At 36.9% G+C, this 20,733-nt stretch overlaps 1 non-coding gene across 1 annotated transcript; it reads left to right on the plus strand.

Moving 5' to 3' along the window:
* Window positions 1-7,379: 7,379 nt before the first annotated feature.
* LOC131421339 (small nucleolar RNA SNORA31) lies at window positions 7,380-7,513 on the plus strand. Its single transcript, XR_009223812.1, has one exon. It is a non-coding gene; the product is annotated as a small nucleolar RNA SNORA31 (small nucleolar RNA).
* Window positions 7,514-20,733: the final 13,220 nt, after the last annotated feature.

A 20,733-nucleotide genomic window follows, 5' to 3' on the forward strand; every position in this document is an offset into this window, starting at 1 on the left:
TTGACTACAGACATCACGCCGTACGTTAGGTCCCCAGAACGTATTCATTACATTCCTGTAAGTTTGTACCTTTAGAATATCTCTGTTTCTGCCATTATCTCACCCCTGGCAACCACCAACTTACTCTCTGTTTCTATGAGTTTGGAGTTTTTAGATTTCACATATAAGTGAGATCATACAATATTTGTCTTTGTCTGATTTATTTCACTTAGCATAATGCCCTCCAGGTTCATCTATGTCGTCACAAACAGCAGGATTTCCTTCTTTTTACAGCTGAATAATATTCCATTGTATATATGCACTATATTTTCTTTATCCATTCATCTGTCAAAGAACATTTATGTTGTTTCCATGGCTTGGCTATTATGAATAATGCTGCAATGAACATGGGTTGCGTATATCTCTTCAAGATAGCGATTTCATTTTCCTTGTATACGTACCCAGAAGTGGGATTGCTGGATCATATGGTAGTTCTATTTTTAATTTTTTGAGGAACCTCCGTACTGTTTTCCGTAATTGCTGTACCAATTTAGATGCCCACTAACAGTGGATAAGGGTTCCCTTTTCTCCACATCCTCGCCAGCACTTATCTCTTATCTTTTTGATAATAGCCATTCTAACAGATGTGAGGCAATATTAGAAGATAGGTCCAGAATTAGTCTAGCTAATTCTAATTAGTCCATCTAATTATGTGCTAATCACATACGCACATTATTTTAGGTCCATCTAAAATAATGAGGTCTCTCTCTCTCCTCTCTCTCCCTTCCCTCCCCCTCTCTACCTCCTCCCTCCTTGAGGTTTTGATTTGCATTTCCCTGATGATTAGTGATGTTAAGCACCTTGTCTTGTATTTGTTGGCCATTTGTATGTCTTCTTTGGAAAAACGTTGATTCAGGTCCTCTGACCATTTTTTAATAGGATTATTTGTTTTCTTGCTATTGAGTTGTAAGAGTTCTTTATAGATTTTGGATATTAACCTCTTATCAGATATATAGTTTGCAAACATTTTCTCCTATTCCATAGATTGTGTTTTCATTTTGTTGATTGTTTCTTTTGCTGTGCAGAAGTTTTTAGTTTTATATAGTCCCACTTGTTGATATTTGCTTTTGGTGTCATATTCAAAAAAACATTACCAACACAATGTCAAGGAGTTTCTTTTCTATCTTTTCCTCTAGGAGGAACATCATTTATGGAACATCATTTATGGAAGAGACTATCCTTTCTTCATTAAGTATTCTTGGCTCTCTTGTCCGTTATTTCTTTCTTGCCTGATTCCTCTGACTAAGACTTCCAGTATTATGTTGAATAGGAGTGGTGAGAGTAGGCACACTTGTCTTGTTCCTGATCTTATAGGAAAAGCTTTCAACCTTTCATTATTGAGTATGATGTTAACTATGGGCTGGTCATATGTGGTAACTATTATGTTGAGGTACATTCCTTCTACGTCTACTATGTTGAGAGTTTTTATCTTGAAAGGTTGTTGAATTTTGTCAAATTCTTCTGCATATATGGAGCTGATCATATGATTTTTGTCTCTCATTCTATTAATGTGATGTATAACATTTATAGATTTGCATATGTTAAACTATCCTTGCATCCCAGGTTAAATTGGGAGTTAAAGTTAAATTCTACTTGATCACGGTGTATGATCCTTTTCATATGCTGTTGAACTTGATTTGCTAGTATTTTGTTAAGAATTTTTGCATCTGTGTTCATCAGGGATATTGGCCTGTAGTTTTCTTGTAGTGTCTTTATCTAGCTTTGGCATCAGAGTAATGCTGGCCTTGTAAAATGAGTTTGGAAGTGCTCCTTCCTCTTCTATTGTCTGGAGGAGTTTGAGAAGGATTGGTATTAATTCTTCTTAAATTCACTAGTGAAACCATCTGGTCCTGGATTTTTCTTTGTTAGGAGGTTTTTGATTAATGATTCAATCTCTCTACTTGTTATTGTTCTGTTGAGATTTTCTGTTTCTTCATGATTCAGTCTTAGTAGGTTGTGTATTTCGAGGGATTTATCCATTTATTTTAAATTGTTCAATTTGTTGGTGTATAAATTTTTCATAGTAGACTCTTATGATCCTTCATAGTTCTGTGGTATCAGTTGTAATGTCTCCTCTTTCATTCACAATTTTGAGTCCTCTCTCTTTTTTTCTTGGAAAATCTCGCTAAAAGTTTGTCAATTTTGTTTATCTTTTCAAAAAACAACTATTAATTTCATTGATCTTTCTATTGCTTTCCCACTCTTGGTATCATTTATTTCTACTCTGATCTTTGTTATTTCCTTCCTTCTGCTAACTTTGGACTTGGTTTGTTCCTATATTTCTGGTTCCTTGAGGCGTACAGTTAGGTTGTTTATTTGAGACATTTCTTCTTTCTTAATGTAGGCATTTATCCCTATAAAATTCCTCGTTATTACTGCTTTTGCTGCATCCTATAAGTTTTGATATGTTATGTTTCCATTTTTGTTTGTTTCAAGATATTTTTGGATTTCCCTTTTGATTTCTTTTTTGATCCATTGTTTGTTCAGGAGTGTGTTGTTTAATTTCTACATATTTGTGAATTTTTCAGTTTTCCTCCTATTATTGATTTCTAGTTTCATACCATTGTGGTTGGAAAATATACTTAGTATGTTTTCAATGTTTTAAAATTTCTTAAGACATGTTTTGTGACCTAAAGGTGATCTATCCTGGATAATGTTCCATGTATGCTAGAGAAAAATGGGTATTTTGCTGCTGTTGGATGGAATTTTTTATATATGTCTGTAAGGTCCATTTGGTCTAAAGTATAGTTAAAGTCCTGTGTTTTCTTATTGATTTTCTACCAGGATAATGTGTCCACTGTTGAAAATGGAGTATTGAAGTCCCCTATTATTATTTTATTGTTGTCTATTTCTCCCTTCAGATCTGTTAGTGTTTGTTTAATATGTTTAGGTGTCCAGAGTTTGGTGAATACATATTTACAACTGTTGTATCCTCTTGATGAATTGACTCCTTTATCATTATGGAATGACCTTCTTTGTCTCTTGTTATAGTTTTTGACTAAAAGTCTATTTTTTCTGATGTAAGTGTAGCTACCCCTGCTTTTCTTGATTTCCATTTGCGTGCAATATCATTTTCCATCCCTTCACTTTGAGCCTATGCATGTCTTTAAAGCTGAAGTGAATCTCTTGTAGACGGCATGTACTTAGATCTTGTTTTTAAATCCATTTGGACACTATATGCCTTCTGATTGGAGAATTTAATCCACTTGCATTTAAAGTGATTATTGATAGTTAAGAACTTACTAATGTCATTTTATTATTTTTTTTCTGACGGTTTTGTACTTCCTTTGTTCTTTTATTTCTCTCTTGCTGTCTTCCTTTGTGAATTGATATTTTTTTCATAGTGGTATGCTTTGATTCACTTCTATCTATCTTTTATGTATCTACTATAGTTTTTTGCTTTGTCATTACCATAAGGCTTATTTACAACATCTTAGAGATATAACAGTCTATTTTAATCTAATAACAACTTAATTTTAATCACATACAAAAACTCTACTCTTTTAATCCCCCCATTTTGTGACAGTTTTGGTGTCACAATTTACCTCTTTTTGTATTGTGTATCCATTAACAAATTATTTTAGCTTAGTTATTTTTCATACTTTTGTTCTTTAACCTTTATTCTAGAGTTAAGTGATTAACACACCACCATGTTACACTCTTGGGGTACCCTAAATTTGATTATACACTTACCTTTACTATTGTTTTATATTTTCATATGTTGTTATGGTACTAATTAGCATCTTACATTTCAGCTTGAAGAACGTTCAGCATTCCTTGTAAGGCAGGTCTAGTGGTAATGAACTCCTTCAGCTTTTGTTTATCTGGGAAAGCCTTTTTTTATCCTTCATTTCTGAAGGACAACTCCACCAGGTAAAGTATTCTTTGTTGTCAGTTTTTTCTTTCAGCACCCTAAATACATCATCCCAGTCTCTCCTGGCCTGCAAGGTTTCTGTTGAGAAATTCACCGATGGACTTAGGAGAGTTCCTTTATGTGTGAGGAATGGTTTTTCTCTTGCTGCTTTTAAAATACTCCCTTTGTCTTTGATTTTAGATAGTTTTATCATAATACATCTTAGAGAAGTTCTTTTTGAGTTGAAACTTTTTGGTGATCTGTGAGCTTTGTGAACTTGGATGCCCAAATCTCTCCCCAGATTTGGGAAGTTCTCAGCCATTATTTCTTTAAATAATCTTTCTGCCCCTTTTTCACTCTCATCTCTTTCTGGGACTCCAATAATGTGTAGATTTTTTTTATTGGTTTCCCATAATTCACACAGGCTTTCTTCACTCTTTATTAATTTTTTTTCTTTTTACTCCTCTGACTGGATAATTTCACGTGATCTCCTTCAAGTTCACACGTTCTTTCTTCTACTTAGGCCAGTCTGCTATTGAAGCTTTCTATTGAATTCTTTGATCATCTTCAGTACTAGGATTACTATTTTGTCATTGTTGAACTTCTAATTTTGTTCATGCATTGTTTTCCTAGTTTTATTTAGTTATGTATCTGTGTTTTCTTATAGTTCACTGAATTTCTTTAAGAAGATTCTTCTGAATTCTTTGTCAGACAATGCATAGATATCCATTTCTTTAGCTTCAGTTATTGAAACTTTGTTATTTTCCTTTGGTGGTGTCATGTCTACCTGATTCTTCATGATCCCTGTATCCTTGCATTGGTATCTGCACATTTGCACAAGCAGTCTCTTCTTCCAACCTTTTCCAGCAGTTGGGTGGAGCTGCTGACTTGCTTCCTGGCCCAGGCTCAGGCTATAGATGTGCTGCACACCTGCCTGGCATCTCTGACCAGACTTCCTCATTTGATGGGGCTGGAGGCTATGCTTAGCTGTTGGGGAGAGCCAGTGACTTGCTTCCCTGTCCATGCAGGTCTCTCCCACTCTGGGCCTGGGACAAACTGCCAACTGGGGACCCATACTAGGCAGATCTGGTAATCAAGCTCTCTGGCCAGATGTGGCCACTGGTTCAGCTCTGCAGATGAGCAAAGCTGCTGGTTGGGATCTATACTCAGGCACCACAGCCAGCAGGAACATGGTTGACCAAGATCTATGAGCTTCTTGCTGTGAGCCCTACCCTCTTCTCCTTCTCTAGCTGATTTCCCCAGTGATTTATGTGAGCTAGTACCTAAGTGGGCCTCCATGAAAATGTTTCAGAATGCTAGAGAAGCTGAATGTCCACCTTGGGCTCTCCTTTTCCTACTGGAGAAACTATAGACCCAGAGGGATCCACTCAGTGTGGTGCTGCACTGGCCTGGGGGAGGAGCAATGCAGTCAAAGTGAAACCACTCCTCTTACCCTTCTAATGTGTTTTTTCTCAGTTTTTGTGGTCCAAGGGGGTGCTTCAGCCTCATCTCTCACTTCTGAAATCTTCACAAAGGTGTCTTGTCTATGGATGATTCTTAGTGGCTCTTTCTGTGAAGGGGACTGAAGTCGAGAGCCACCTATTTTACCATCTTGCTGATATCACTCTGGGCAATAGCTTTTATAATTAGACAGGTTGATGTTATGTAGCAATAGCTGGGAAGTATGTGTTATTAAGATCACCAGGCACCAGGTATAGATAAGTTAATGGGCTGTCAAAAAAAAAGGAAGTTGGACCACTCCTCAATCATAGTTAACACTGAAAACAATAATTCTTTTATTTTTCAATTCAAAGATTTTACAGGACAGCCATACATTGACATGGGACTTTGACATTTCCATCACATAGATCTGTTGAATTGGGACTGTTGAGTTATTTAACTCAACTCTTTAAGCTCTGAAAAGGAGATTCCAGAAAGCCGTACCCTCACCAAAAAGCCCTGCGCATGTACACAAGCAAGGGAAAGTTTCCACAACCCAAGCCAGTCAATCAATGCTTAGATGAAAGAGTAGATTTTAAGGGTCTCAATTAACAAGGCATCCAGTTCCCCGGCCAGTGGGCATTCAAGTGTTGCCTCTGGCAGGCAGGTGCTGGATGTCACACAGAGGGAGCCCTAAGAGGCTATTTCCCCTTCCACCACCTCAAAGAAGTTTGGATTTTCAATTTATTTTTTAAAAGCAGATACACAGTAAACATCAGAATGTGTGTTTTATGCTAAATACATTTTGGTTTCAGAGCAGTTATCTCTTGCTGCCAGAATAGCCCTAAGGATTAAGATGGTTTATTGGGATCAAATGCCTAGGAGATTTATTATAGCACAGACTGTTTACTCATTCCCATTAAAATGCCGATTATGCTTATTTCTTTGCCTCTCTCTCTTCCATCTCCTTTCTTCCCTCCTCCATAACCCATATTCTATTATTTTATTTTCTTGCTTTAAGATGAATCTACTTGGATTTTTATCCTTTATTAGAATTGAGTTCTTAGAAGCTTTCTGACTTTCTGGGGGCCAGGGAGTAGCAATGGCATATATGTAGTTCATTAAACTCTTGGGAACACTGAGTCCCTGGTTAACAACCCAGAACAATAAAAAAAAAAAAAAAAAATATTTTCAGACTGGAGAGAAGAGTGTACTTTTGGAATAGTTTGTTATGAAGGATCACAAACACACTGGCTATAATCATCTACAATTTAGAGCCATGTATGAGTAAAGATAATTTGCTGTCAGGTATATGCTTTACCTGGATAAAAAGGAAGATTATCTATTTTATATCCAAATTCTATGTAAAACATTCAACAAAGCAGATGAGTTTACGCACAATATATCAGCTCTCAAGAAAATAGACATGAGACACCAGAAAATATGATCACTTAATTAAGAAAACTACAGCCCAGAAAATAGTCCTATAGGGCTTGATAATGCATCCACTTTTATAAGAAAGCCAATCATTGAGTCCATTAGGCTGTGTAAAATGATTTTATAAAAATTGTAGTGGGCTGGGCAAATGTTTGATATACCCTGATAAATTTATCTCGAATACTTAGTGACTATTACAGTGCCTGGCATGGGAGAGATGCTCACTAAACTTTTGTGGAGGAAACAATTGAATATAGCTCACCTGCTACTCATGGAGTGTGCAAATGCATTTCTATCATTTTCCATTTTTTTCGGGTATGTTGTCCTGATTGGAAAGATCTAGACCAGCTGTTGTCAAACTTTAGCATGTATACGAATCACCTGGAGGACTCTTTACAATACAGATTGCTGGGCCCCACCCTTACAGTTTCTGATTCAAAAGGACTGAGGTGAGATCTGATAAACTGTATTTCTAACATGCAAAGGTGATGCTGTGATGCTGGTACATGGACCACATTTTGAGAACCACTGTAGCCTATAAAGCAGTGAAAGAGCAATTATACACTTGAGGGCAAAGAAGTGCTCAACTCTGCTAATTCAGAAGCATGATTTGCATCTATTCTACAGACCTGGAGCATTTGCTGTCTGCTACTAAGATTTCCGCTACAGATGCAAGAAAAACATGCCCTCGTGCTTTCTGTCTGTCTGATTGTGGCAGCCAAGAAGGAACAGGGAAATACAGGAGAAAAATATAGTGATACTGTGAAAAACATGCAGAGAATTTTTGCAACTCAGAAATAACTTTGTAAACAGTGAAGACTTGTTTTACTCTAGAGAATCTAAAATTTGAGTTTGCATGAGAAATATTGGAAAACTATTCCCCGACACCCTTGCCTTCTAGTTGATTCCACTTCTTAAAGCTTAAAGGTTAAAATTAATTAAATTGAAAGCAAAAAAAGAAAAGCATGAATTGAAGTCTTTAGTTGTCTAATAGCTCAGATGCCTTCTAACTTAAAAATTCTTCAAGTCTCTAATTAATTATTTGGATTCCTATTGATATGTTTTTAGTATTATTGATATGTTTTTAGTTTTATGTATTCCTATTTATTCTTTAGAAGAAAACTGATTTACTATAGGCAAATGATAAAATGATTAAAAAAAAAGTACTGAGAATTGAGCACTTACTATTTGTCAAGCCGTCTGCTACTCTCTTTATATTCATATGATATAATATGCATTAATGATATATTAAGATGTATTAATGATATATAATATGCATTAATGTTATAATATGCATTATCTCATTCAATCCTCATAACAATCCTTTGAGATTAGCACTCTTTCTCTCCCCATGACATAGCTGAGAAAAGTTAGGTTTAGAGAATTTAAATGACTTGCCCACTTACACTTTCAGTAAGTTGTAGAATCAGAACTGGCTCTTTTCCCAAGAGCCAAGAATTTAAAATCTGTAAGTCAAGTTCCCAAATAGGCCATGGTAGAAGAACTAGTATTAACAACAATATTAACAGCGCCAACTGTTATCATAGCGATTAGAGTATTACTCCTAAAGAGCCCTATGATATGGGTATTACTATCCTCATTTTATGTCTGAGAAGACTCTGAGAAGTAAATCTGCCTGAGGTTATATATAGCTAGCAAGATATTCACTAAGGATTATGGATTCTAAAGCCCACATTGTTTATACACCACCACCAAATCCTAACATCAAGCAGTACCCTTCCTAGACCCTTTAGTGGCAATCCACATATTTAATACAAACTATTACATCGATGTCACTATAAGTTTCCACAGAATGAAAATTCATTGGATCCCCATTGACAATAAAAGAATGCTGGGATGAGCCACCTCATACATATTGTCAAACTTTTGTGTCTATATCCATAGGTTTACTGGGTCCATGTTTATTTTTATAATTGATTTTTATTTGTATCAAAGCAATCTATACAAATAGCTTAATAGGATAAATAATAGCTTTATGACAAGTAACAGCAGCCCCCTGCTCCCACTTTTCCTCCCCTCCACCCTCGTCTTGCTTGCCAGAGGCAGCCACTTCTACTCCTAGCTATTTCATCTGCTATTTACCCCCACATTTCTAAATACAGCATGCAGCTATCTTTAGATTCACTGATTTAAAACATTACTCACTGACTTCCTAATGTGGAACATTAGGATTTTTCTCTCTCTTATACATCCCTTTTCTCTTCTTCACTCTTTCAGTATGGTTATACTGTACATTTTGATTAAATATTATTTGGTGCTTTCCTGATTATGACTACATAAATATTGTTCTCTGTTGATTAAAATAGTGTATTATGATTACTTTTGGGTTTTGATATAAATTTTTGTACAATGTTTAGCTTTTTCTGGAATTCATAATAACCTTTAATTTTTTCCATTTACCTGGATTCGTTTGGACCTATGGTTAAATCTTCTCAGTTCCATTAATGGCTTTGAAAAATGATTTTCAAGATAAGATTTTATGTTGGCAAATCTGCCTAATACTCTAATAGTTTCCTTTTGTAAATCTTGGAACCATCCCTCCCAGAGTGCTCTGTTTTCTTGATCCACCCTGAACTAGCTGCTCTTTCAGCCGCCTTCACAGTTATCATCCTTCGTCATCAACTTGCTATTTTTCTCACTCTCTCCTGTTGTAGATTGCCTGTTTTCTGGATTCTGTATCGTTCTCCTCCTTTATTCTCCTGTTGAGTAAAGCATATTCTCTAGTAGCTTCCTGCAAAAGGATGCATGGTATGTAATTTTTGATATTTTTGCATATCTGGAAATGTCTCTATTCAAATTATGATAGTTTTGTTTAAGTACAGAACTCTGGGTAGGAAATCCTTTTTCCCTAAGAATTTTATTCTTCCGTGGTCTTCTAGTTTCTAGTATTTCTGTTGAGTAGTCCAATGCCATTTCAGTTTTCTGTCTTTTGTGTGTGACCTGGTTTTTCAGAATCTTCTCTCTATCTTTGGTACTGGAAATGCCACAATGACGTGCTTTGGTGGCTGCTGCTGGGTCAGCTACTTTATGAACCCGACAATTTTGTCAGAGAGCAGAATAAAGATTGTGTTCTCCAGAATTTATCAAAAGAATTCCTTTCCCCGTTTTTTTGACCTGCATTCCTACAACGCACATGCCTGTGCAAGAGGGGCAGAGAGAGAGAGAGATGCTAGCTGTCTGAATAGTCTATCTGATTTAATGAGAAGCTAATGCACAAAGTCAGCTTGAATAAATATTACATGCTTCCTCTTTGCAGGGCCCTGTGCAAGTCATGGTTCCTCCTTTCAGGATGCTTGGAATGTTCTGTGGCAGATGTAATAAGAACCTAACCTATAATAGAAGAGAGAATTCATAATGACCTTATAAGAAAAGTGTGCCAGTACTTCAAGGGAAGATGAGGCAATTTCAGATAGGGAGATGAGAAATATGCTAAGAATGAGGGGGGTGTTTGGTGAGTCAAGAGTGTGAGGAAAGTGGTTAAAGTAAGGAAAGAAGTTAGCATTTGAGGGGCTCTGATGTCTGAGTGATTAGTAGTAGTAGAAGAGGTAGAGAGGCATTCACTTACAGGCAACAGTATGTGAAAGGCACAAAAATGGGAAAATGAAAGACTCATCCAAGAATAACACATTGGCTGGGTCCTAGTTAACACACAGAGAAATGGCAGATACACAAGTAAGCAAATTTGGGGCCAAAGCATGGCAAGCCCTGGAGGCAAACTCATTTATTAGGGGGTAATTTATTTCATTCGTTTCTTCTCATTTACTAATTCATATTCACTTACCAGCTACCGTGGACCAGCCCCTATGCTGGGTGTTAGGGAGAGAACTGAAAGAGACATGTCCTCAAGGAATTAACTATTACATGTGAAGACGTGCTGTGTTTGCACCCAAGTTCTACAAGTAAAGTATGAATGGGATATACAAGGATTATTAGGAACACAGAAAAAAGGGCATTTGGATTGTCTGGGGTATTCAAAAAAGGCCATAAAGAGACAATGGCACCAAGGAGAATCAAATGAGATGCAGAAGTTTACCAGAAGGATGGGCAGAGCCTTTCAGACAAAGGAAACTATACATTCAAAGGCAGAGATGAGAGAGAACATGATATCTTCATTCATTCATTCAATCATACTATAGATTGTTATTGAGTATTTACAGTGTACTAGCCATAGTAATGGTCATGTTAGAGGAACTGCAGATATTTCAATATGGAGCATGGTGTTCCTTCTAGGCTCTTAGCTTCGTGAGAACAAGAATTATATCTGTCTTATTTGTTGTTGTGCCCAGTACTTAATATTTGTTAAATTAATATACATGGATGTACGATAATGGATGCCCACAGAAAAGAAGATAATTATAAGATGGTAAAGAAGTTCATGAGAGAGATGTTTCAAGAATTATCAATATATTATGTTAATTAAAATTAGAAGTATAAACAAAATTGCTCAAAGGCTATATATATGTATAGTCATATATATAATATATAAAATTATAATAATGTATAATATTATATAATAATATATAATATATTTATAATAATATGTTATATAACATTATTATAATTTTATATATTATATACATACATATATATTTATATATATGTATATACACACACATATCCAATAAAAAGAGTTGAGGGCAAAGAATGAAATATAGGGGAATTCCAACATTTCTTCACAAAGGAAAAAGCACTATTATTAAAAAACGGTGAGTGTCTATCATGCCACAGGCAAGTTTTATTTATTTGTCCCCTGTCTATGCTCTGACTAATAACATTAAACTGCTTGTGTTTGAAGAAAATATTGTAAGTGCCTTCTTCTAAAAACTTCAATGCTCCCCTTCCCCCAGTCCCTGGACATTTGGTTCTACAAGCCAACATCAATCTTGCCTCTGGAATTGGTATTTCTACTTTGCCTTTCTTTAGTCATTGAATCCTAGTTTTATCCAGATTTGAACTCAGCTCATCCCTTGGACTCCTAGGCCTATGTGCCTCATCAAACAGAAACTCATCTCTGTGCTCCTTCCCCATGGACTATAACCACAGTCTCAGCCACTTGACCAGCACCACAGACAAGACAACCTTATTCCCTCTCTGGGGGCATTTTGACACTGGGAAGGAATGGCCACATAAGTAACAAATAAACCACATTAGAATATTATCACCAAAGCACTAGAGAGGGGAGAAGTCTCTCCTATCAAATTCGGCACAGCAGTTCAGATAAGACCTGAAAAGTAATGTAAAATTCTAGGGATCAAACAAAGACAAAGTTCTCACTCTAAAGAGATTGGTGGACTTGTAGGGGACGACAGTCTCTACAGAGAAATATTTAGAGACCCCCCTAACATGCCCAGCACTGTGATGGGTGCACAGTGGGCACCCAGTGTGTATTTGTGGAATGAATAAATGCATATGCCATGCACTCTCTCACTTCTATTTCTTTGACTTGAATTTGACAGCTAGGAGGGCATTGATGGCCCAAATAAGAAAGTTCCCTGTAGCAATATAGGCAGAAGTCCAACAGCAGGAACTGAGGACTGAATGAGAGGCGAGGACGTAGAGAAGATGAACAAAGACAGCTTGTACTATTGTGGAAAGATCATGTTTTCAAGAGAGATGTAATTGATTTTCTTCACGGCACTTACTTGAAAATGAAAATCAGAATGTCTCATGATTTTACAATGAGGGAAGGTTTTCCATATTCTTACTACCCCAAAAGAACATAAAAGACAAATAGACAGTTTGCCTGACTCAGGATACTCTGGACCCTGGCTCAGTAGCCCGAAACGTACTCAAAGACCAGATTTTACTTCCTATTGAATTTCCTGTAGTTCTTACCTCAGAGTTTGGTGTATACGAGGTGCTCAGTTAATATTTGTTCAATAAATTACTGTATAAAGGACACACAAAAACTGTGTTGGCAAAGTCTGCTTATCCTAGAGTATAACTAAAGGGAGAGGAGTAAAACACTAACAGTAAAAGATGGAAATTGGAGAAAATATATCATTTTGCCACATTTCACACGACAGCCCCTATGAAGACATATAAACTGTTGGTATATCACTGAATGGATGAGAAATAAATAAATAAAAAGAAAAGATTCAACGTATGCACAACCTTTTGAATGACTGGGTTCTATTAATAGTCAAAGGACCTTGCCCCTGGTGGTGTGCTGCTTTAGCCTATGTGTGTTTATCAGCATGCGGCCTGGAACCACTTGCCAAGCATTTTGGGGTGAATTTAGCAGAACTGACTCTAAGCCATCTTTGAAGATAAAATGCATAAATGCACCCAGAAAGAGAAGAAGCAAGTCACTTTTCCTACTTCGCATTTCTTTACCCAAAAGAAATTGATTGCCAAAGTGCGCCACCTCTCCACTTCTTACTTTTATTATTCAGAAAAAAGCGGAGAACATGGTGACACCCCTTGTCACCATTTGGCAGACATGATTAATAACTGCAGTAATTGCTATGCGGAGGCGGGAACAGAGTGCCATGATTCCTTAACTTGGGTGGGAAGCAGTGCATGCATCATGTAATTTGCTTTGTACGTTGTTAAAGTGATTGACATTGTGGGTTACATCATGTCATTTTCCGTTTTTTGTGTGTGAGTGCATAATTCTAGGTCTTATGTTAGCCAGCTTACAGCATGGGGCATTACCACTCACCTTGAGTTTTCTTTTCTAAGCTCCTCCTCCTAAAAAAAAAACGGCAGCCCCTGTCTCCCCATGGTGACCTCACCATTTTTGCTTTCTTTTCAGAAGAGAGTGTGTTGAAATAAGCATCAAGAGAAAGGGATTCATCTTATTTTTTAAAAATGACAAAACCTATAACATGGACCGTAGCCAGTGATAGCAACTTCTTCTACACTGTCCATTATACTTCATTGAAGCATAGCACTCCACCGTGAGATCCAACACAGGCAGCAGCTAACCCTATAAAGAATCAAAAGCATTTGCAGAGTAGAAACGCACTTTTTTCCCATGCAAATATCCATTTTATGTTCTAAAATATCATTAAAGTTTTAGGTAGGTGTATTGTGGTCAGGAAATACATTCTCAATTGGAGTTAATTATTATTAATTGGTAACTGGCCCAACTTTGCTCAGCTGAAGCATGGGTCTACAGTCACCGGTAACACATATCAAAGCTTGTGGAACATCTTTTACTGATCACTCTGCACCTTGTGCCACCCTGGTGGGAAATGTACAATTTAGGGATGAGTTTACTCATTTATATCTACAATGGGCCACATACCCAGAAGAGGCAGGATAGTTATTACCATTACCTGAAATGTTTCCTGTCTGACTGAAATATCCAGTTTTGGCTGCACCAATAGAGACAGAAATTCTGGGAAATAACTGTTTTCAGAACAGGGTTAGTTATTCCATCAGTAGCTTGACAAGGGCAGAATGACTGATTATTAAGGAAGGGCCTTCCAGAGAAATGGCCGAAGAATTCCAAGTTGGAACATTGAGTCACTTTCTTTATTTAACAGTGTTGGGGAAAAAGAAAAAATAGAACAAAAATGAATATATGTAAGGATAATTTTAATGTAAGTGTAAAACAGAAAGGACATGTCTGTATACGGAGTAGTTTCCATTTAACTCTTAGGCATTTCCAGGAGATTTTACAAAGCCAAGTTGACAAAAATTATAATACATAATTTATTTTATTTTCCTTTTATTTATATAAATACTAATCTATTTTGTTTCCTTTTTATTGCTCATAATATAGTTTCATGAAAATGGGATATTATTTTCCCACAAATTTTTTTTACCTATTCCCATTTTTACACCTAATTTAAATTCTCTCTTCCACCTAAAGCTGGTCACCATGCAGATTACGGCAAGGTAGGAGAAAATAAGATGGAAGTGTCAATAGCAAACTTTGATTTTTGAGAGTGGAGAGTCATGAGCTCCACCTGTCATTCAAGGTGAGCAAAAGATGCTGTACCTTTGATGGGGCAGGATGCCAAGCACAGGTTTACATCTGTTGTCCCATATTATGGGAATATTGCTTATTTTTGAGGTAGCATGTACAGAATGCTCCAATAGGAATTCCAGTGCTTTCACTATTTTAGTTCAACTCAATCTACTTCTCGGATTAAAAGTTGATGGTTCCAGGCCCTTAAATGTTCCTGAGGGCTAGGGATCAATTTGTGTTTCTTTTATCCTTATTATCTTCAGTCTTCCTCCTGTGAAATAGCCTTAGTGAATTCCCATGGTTAGCCTTGGTAAACTTTTCCTCTTACCTCCTATTTGCCCTCTCCAATCCAACTTCCTTAAAAAATAAATGTGCTGTCAGAAACTAAAGCTTTGCACCACCAGGGCCTCACTGCATTCAAGAAGCAATGGCTGATTCTTTCACTTGTTCACGACCCTCTAAACCCAATTTAGGGCAACTCATTCTATAATTTTATAACTCGATAGTATCTCATGAATAACAATGAAAGAATAACCTATCACTGCAGACTCCCTTACAAAGTGGTGATATCTAAATGCAAAGATAATTGCCATTTGAAAATAAAGGCTCTCTTTTAAAAAAAAAACAAAAAATCACAATCGGTTAAAAATAAAAACCAATCAAACTATATGCATTCCACTGCTGGTATTTAAGAAAGTTGGCTTCAGTTGATTAATGCAACTAGGATTTGACCTCAGCATACTATTACTTAGAGAGTTTCACTGATGTAGAGAGAAAAGTAAAAGTAAAAAGATTCCTATTTAAAAGTTAGCAATATGCATTAGATGTAAGAAGATATCTAATAAAGGAGATTAGTCCATGTGCAGTTACAGATTCAAGGATGAATTGTGCTTTTAATTACTTGGCACATCAGGAACCTGATCTCAATTACCCAAACTATGTAGGCAAGACTTAATTCTTATGGCAAAAATGATCTGGGTATGGGCCAGCTCCGGTGGCCTAGTGGTTAAGTTCGGCATGCTTCACTTCAGTGGCCCAGATTCGGTTCCTGGGCACGGACTTGCACCACTTGTCTGTCAGTGGCCATGCTCTCATGGCAGCTCACGTCCAAAAAAAGAGGAAGATTGGCAACAGATGTTAGCTCAGGGCAAATCTTCCTCAGCAAAAAGAGGAAGATTGGCAACAGATGTTAGCTCAGGGTGAGTCTTCCTCAGTAAAAAAAAAAGCAAAAATATCTGGGTAGATGGAATAATTAAAAGTCACGGATAACCCCAAACCCTTATGACAACAATTCATTAAAGTCTCGTCTCTTAGAGAAATGGTTTTATAAGAGCTACAAATCATTACAAAACTGCCTGGCTTATGTCTCCTCTCCTTTGATTATCCCACTGCAATCTCCAGGGAAGGCCTTCCAAAGCAGTGAAAAAGCTCAGAGTCAGGAAAGAAGAGGAAAGGGACAGAGCCTCAAGGAGAAGCCATCAAATTCCCAACAGACTCGATATAAAGCACAAGACTCTCAGTGGTGAACCTGTCCTGGAGAATAGTTGAAAGTAGGATTGGTGTCATTCTGTTTAAAACAGCAGTGAACAGTTAACCCACAGGAGAAGAAATGAGCACTGCCAGGTGGCAATGCCCCAAACTACATACAGCATGAATAATTTCTAGTTTGGTAACCACTTAGAGGGACTATGTTTTAGACATTCTTTTTTCCTTATTTTCTGTCCCCCTTCTATTAGCCTCAGTAACACCAGCATACAAGACTCTGTTATACTCAGGTTAGGGAAAATTGCAATATTCTTACTTTACCTTGTTATTTATACCTTTACTTTACCTTGTTATTTTTTACCAGCATATCTGCTGCCTAATTAGTCACAACCTGGGCTGAGCTACAATCCATTACAGACCAGTTTTATAATTTCAGATTCACTTCTAACTTCAGTTTTACCAAGTGTCTTGATTAATCATTACTTTTATCTTCAAAACTTCATTGTACAAAATCTAGACAAATGTCTGCCGGTTCCTATCTTCATGCTCTCCAATCAACAAGAATCTAGAAGACTCTAAGCAGGCTTCATCATTCTCTCCCTCTCTCTCTTTCAGCAGTCTGTTAAAACCTATGTTTGTGCAGGCACTTGGCAGTAATTTTCATCAGAATGTTACAAATACTTTTCCCATAATGGACAAATGAAACCATGCTTAGAAAAGTCAAAGGAGCACAGTGACTCTTAGACAATTGACCCACGAGGAGTTTTTGTCTCTCAGAGGCATTCTCTTCTGCCAAGCATGCAGCTCGTAGGAGAGGGGAGTATAGATAGCACACATGGAATAGTGAGGGAGGAAGGGCTATAGACCCCAAAGCCAAGATAATCAGCTGGGTCAATCTGGGCAATCAACATGTAACAAATACAACAGTCTCATTGTTGATACATTCTGACATCTTGCAAAAAATATTTATTGCCTCCCTACCTGCCTTCTATCCTTCCTTCTTCCTTTCCTTTATAGCTTACTTCCCCCCCCTTCTTCCTTCCATGAGTACTTCTTAAATACTATTCCAAATACTATGAGAAGTGCTGATAAAATAGTAGGCAAGATAGACTCAGGCCTTGACCTCGAGCTTACAGTCCAATAGGAAAGTCACACAATTACAAAAGTCAAAACAAGAAAAACAAGGTAAAATTGGTACATCCAGAAGTCAGTTGTGACTAATTTAGTCTAGGATCTGGGTAGTAGTCAAGGAAGACTTCCCTAAGGAAGTGACTTTCAAAGTGAGACCTGAAGAATGGATAAGAGTTAACTGGACAGTGGCACAGCAGAGAGGTGAGGAAACAGACAATAGAAATCTTTCAGGTAGAGAAAAGTAGATATAGAGAGGAATTCTCAGAGAGCATGACTCTTTTGAGGAACGGAAATTAGGTTGGTCAAACAGGAGCACAGAGTGCAAAGGAAGAAAATGAGACGTGATGAGACTATACATGTAGGCAGGAACCAGGTCATGAATATTCTTGTAAACTATGTATCGATGGTACACAACCTCAAGCCATAAAATTCAGACCTGAAAGGTATCTAATTCTATTTTACTCTAACTCAATCTACTTCTTTATTTTGAACACTGTGATAAAGATTGAGTAGCTGTTTACCAAGTGTACTTCTCATTCCTCCTAGACATGTGGGTAGACAATGTTTTCCAGTCTTCCTTGCAGTTAGCTGTGGCCATGTGTCTGAGTTCTGACCAACAGAATGAGAGAAGGTAACACACGTTTCTTCTAGGCCTGGCCAATAAAAACCTCCTATGAAGTCTTCCATTCACTCCCTTCCACTGTCTGACAGCTGGATATCGATGCCCAAGCTGACCTTGGAAGCCATGTAGGAAGAGCATCACACCCTGACAGACACACTCACCTACTACCACATTGAAGGGATGTTACAAGGAATATGTTTCTACTATACTAAGCCTTTGAGGTTTTGACATTTATCTATTACACCAGTGATTCGCAAAATGTGGTTCTGAGAGCAGCAGCAGTAATATCACCTGGGAACTTGTAAGAAATGCAAATTCTTGAGCCCCATCTGAGACATATCTACTGAATCAGAAATTCTAGAGATAGGGCTAGCAACCTGTGGTTTATAAGCCTTCCAGGTAATTCTAATATGAGTTAGTTTGAGAGTTATTATTATTTTCTTAGCAACTTTACTCCCCTGAGACATTAGATAGCATCCATGGAGTAAAAGAAATCATTAGTGGGAGTAGAGCAAGCATTTGGCTAGTATATGAAAATATTATCTCATTGTTAATGACAAATTGTTTAGATTTACACTGTCAAGGGCTTTTCATGTAAGCAGAATTATAGGGCTTTTGTAAATCCTCCTGAATATTAATAAATTAACATATCCCCTATTTTTCAGAAAGTAGGAGATAGAAATATCAATCTGCATGATTAGCCACTTTCCAGTCATCTATCTTGAGACAAAGCGATTATTTCTATTTATTTGTGAAACACACATGTTATGTACCATCTACTTAACTTCATGGATACACAGGGAAGAAGGGAATTTTCATTCTTTCAAAGAAATCTGATGCATTGTGAAAAGTGTCAGTGAAAGAAAAACTTGATACCTAAACAATTTACCCAAGAATATAGGTCCTTTATAATGCAGTGCCTGGGTTGAAAAAAATTCCCCCAATCTAAAGCGTCATTGGTGGGTCCCATTGTAGCTCTTGTCCGGCAACATGAAGCACACCCTTAAACTGTAAGTTACTACTTTTAATGAAGGGTATTTTCTCTTTACATGGTTTAAAGCAGGAAAGCAATTTAATATTAATTTTTCAATTTGTAAAATAGAGGAAATATTATAGAAATAGAAATAGAGGAAATAGAACTAGAGGAAAAATTATGACAACATAAATCCTTGACAACCATTATGTGATAAATATGGTTTTGAGATATACAATTAAAAAGTCATCCTCACTGATAAAGGTCTGACAATATTAATTCAAATTATTAAGGCTGAGCACAGTTATTCTGCCCTTATGTAAAGTAAATAGACAAAAAGAAACAATATGAAGCTCTAAATAAATAGATTTTTTAAAGGGAATGTTACAGCACCAGGTCCGTTTTTGCCCACTGCCAGAAAGCCAATCACCGAGACAACGAGATTGCAGAGAGAGAGGGTTTAATCACAAAGCAGCCAAGTGAGGAATACAGGAGAACAAGTCTCAAATCCACCTCCCTGAAAATAGGGACTCAGAGGGGTATTTATGGGGAAAGGGGTAAGGTGATCTGAAACGATTGGAGGTGAGGAGAGATGAGGTAATTGATGATCTGCGCAAGTGTAGTCAGGCTTCATGTCTCTTTGTGGGACGCATGTTCACAGAATGGCGGCATTAGCATCCCCTGAGGGTGGGGTTCCAACCTCTTGCCGTCAAAAGGGCTCGGTTGATGGTTTGCTGGTCTCAGTCCACCTGAAGTGGACAAGGGATTCAGTTCCTGAAAAAAATAGCTCAAACACCCATTACCATGGCGACCCAGGCTCCAGGGAGATGTCATCTATAGGAACCTAGTGGGAGTCAGATAGCATATTGCCCAAACAGCACAGTTAACAATGAGTAAGTTTATCATGCAGATTTAAGTCCTCGCCTTCCATTCTGATAAGTTTCTAGATAAGGCCATGTCCTCCTTCTTCCTGGTGCAGGGAAGAAGATACATTTACAAATGGAGATTTTCTTTACAAATGTAAATGTCTCTCATAAAGGGTAACTGGAACTAAGAGTGGGTTTAGCACTACCCACCCAGGTACCCAGAGATATCTATAGTAATGGCCTTTTCTAGGGGCAGACCTCCCATCCCAAACTCCTTTGGTCAGTTAGTGGGGGTGGGAGTCAAAATGTCATTCATACAGAGACATATTGTGTTGGCAAATTCCAATGCCCCATAGTTACTAGCTGCTTAATCATCAATGGCTGTTTGCCGGTTTCAGGAATGGTCATTTAGGTAATAAATACATATTACACTTAGTATGCTTTAAATGAATGCCCAATTTGTGCTTTGAGGAATTTGATTTTTTTTAAATATCTATATTTATGATTTTAAAAATGTTTTTTACATTAAAAAACTACCTCTAGCTATGAATAACTATAGTTAACAAATTAAGCATCCACTTGTTTGTATCATTATTTATAATAAATAAAATAGAAAAAATATTCAACAATAGGGAATTATTTAACTCATGTTACATAATTAAAATAATGCAATTAAAATAATGATTAGTCTTTGCAGTACTTGTTTAAATCATTTTAAAGATATTAAAATTCATGTGTGTAACAATTTATCTATATGGGCAAAAGCTTATGACATGATATTAAGTTTACGAAGAGGTAAAATAATAAACAACTAATGACGTTAGGTACAGCCATGACTAGTGAAAAAAAGACTAGAAGGAAAGAGCATCATGTTTCATTATTGCCATGTTTCCATGTTGAGACAACAGGTAGTACTTTTCTGTATTAACAACATTTTTTATGGAA

The sequence above is a fragment of the Diceros bicornis genome, chromosome 24, assembly GCF_020826845.1.
Source record: "Diceros bicornis minor isolate mBicDic1 chromosome 24, mDicBic1.mat.cur, whole genome shotgun sequence".
Lineage (NCBI taxonomy): Eukaryota > Metazoa > Chordata > Mammalia > Perissodactyla > Rhinocerotidae > Diceros > Diceros bicornis.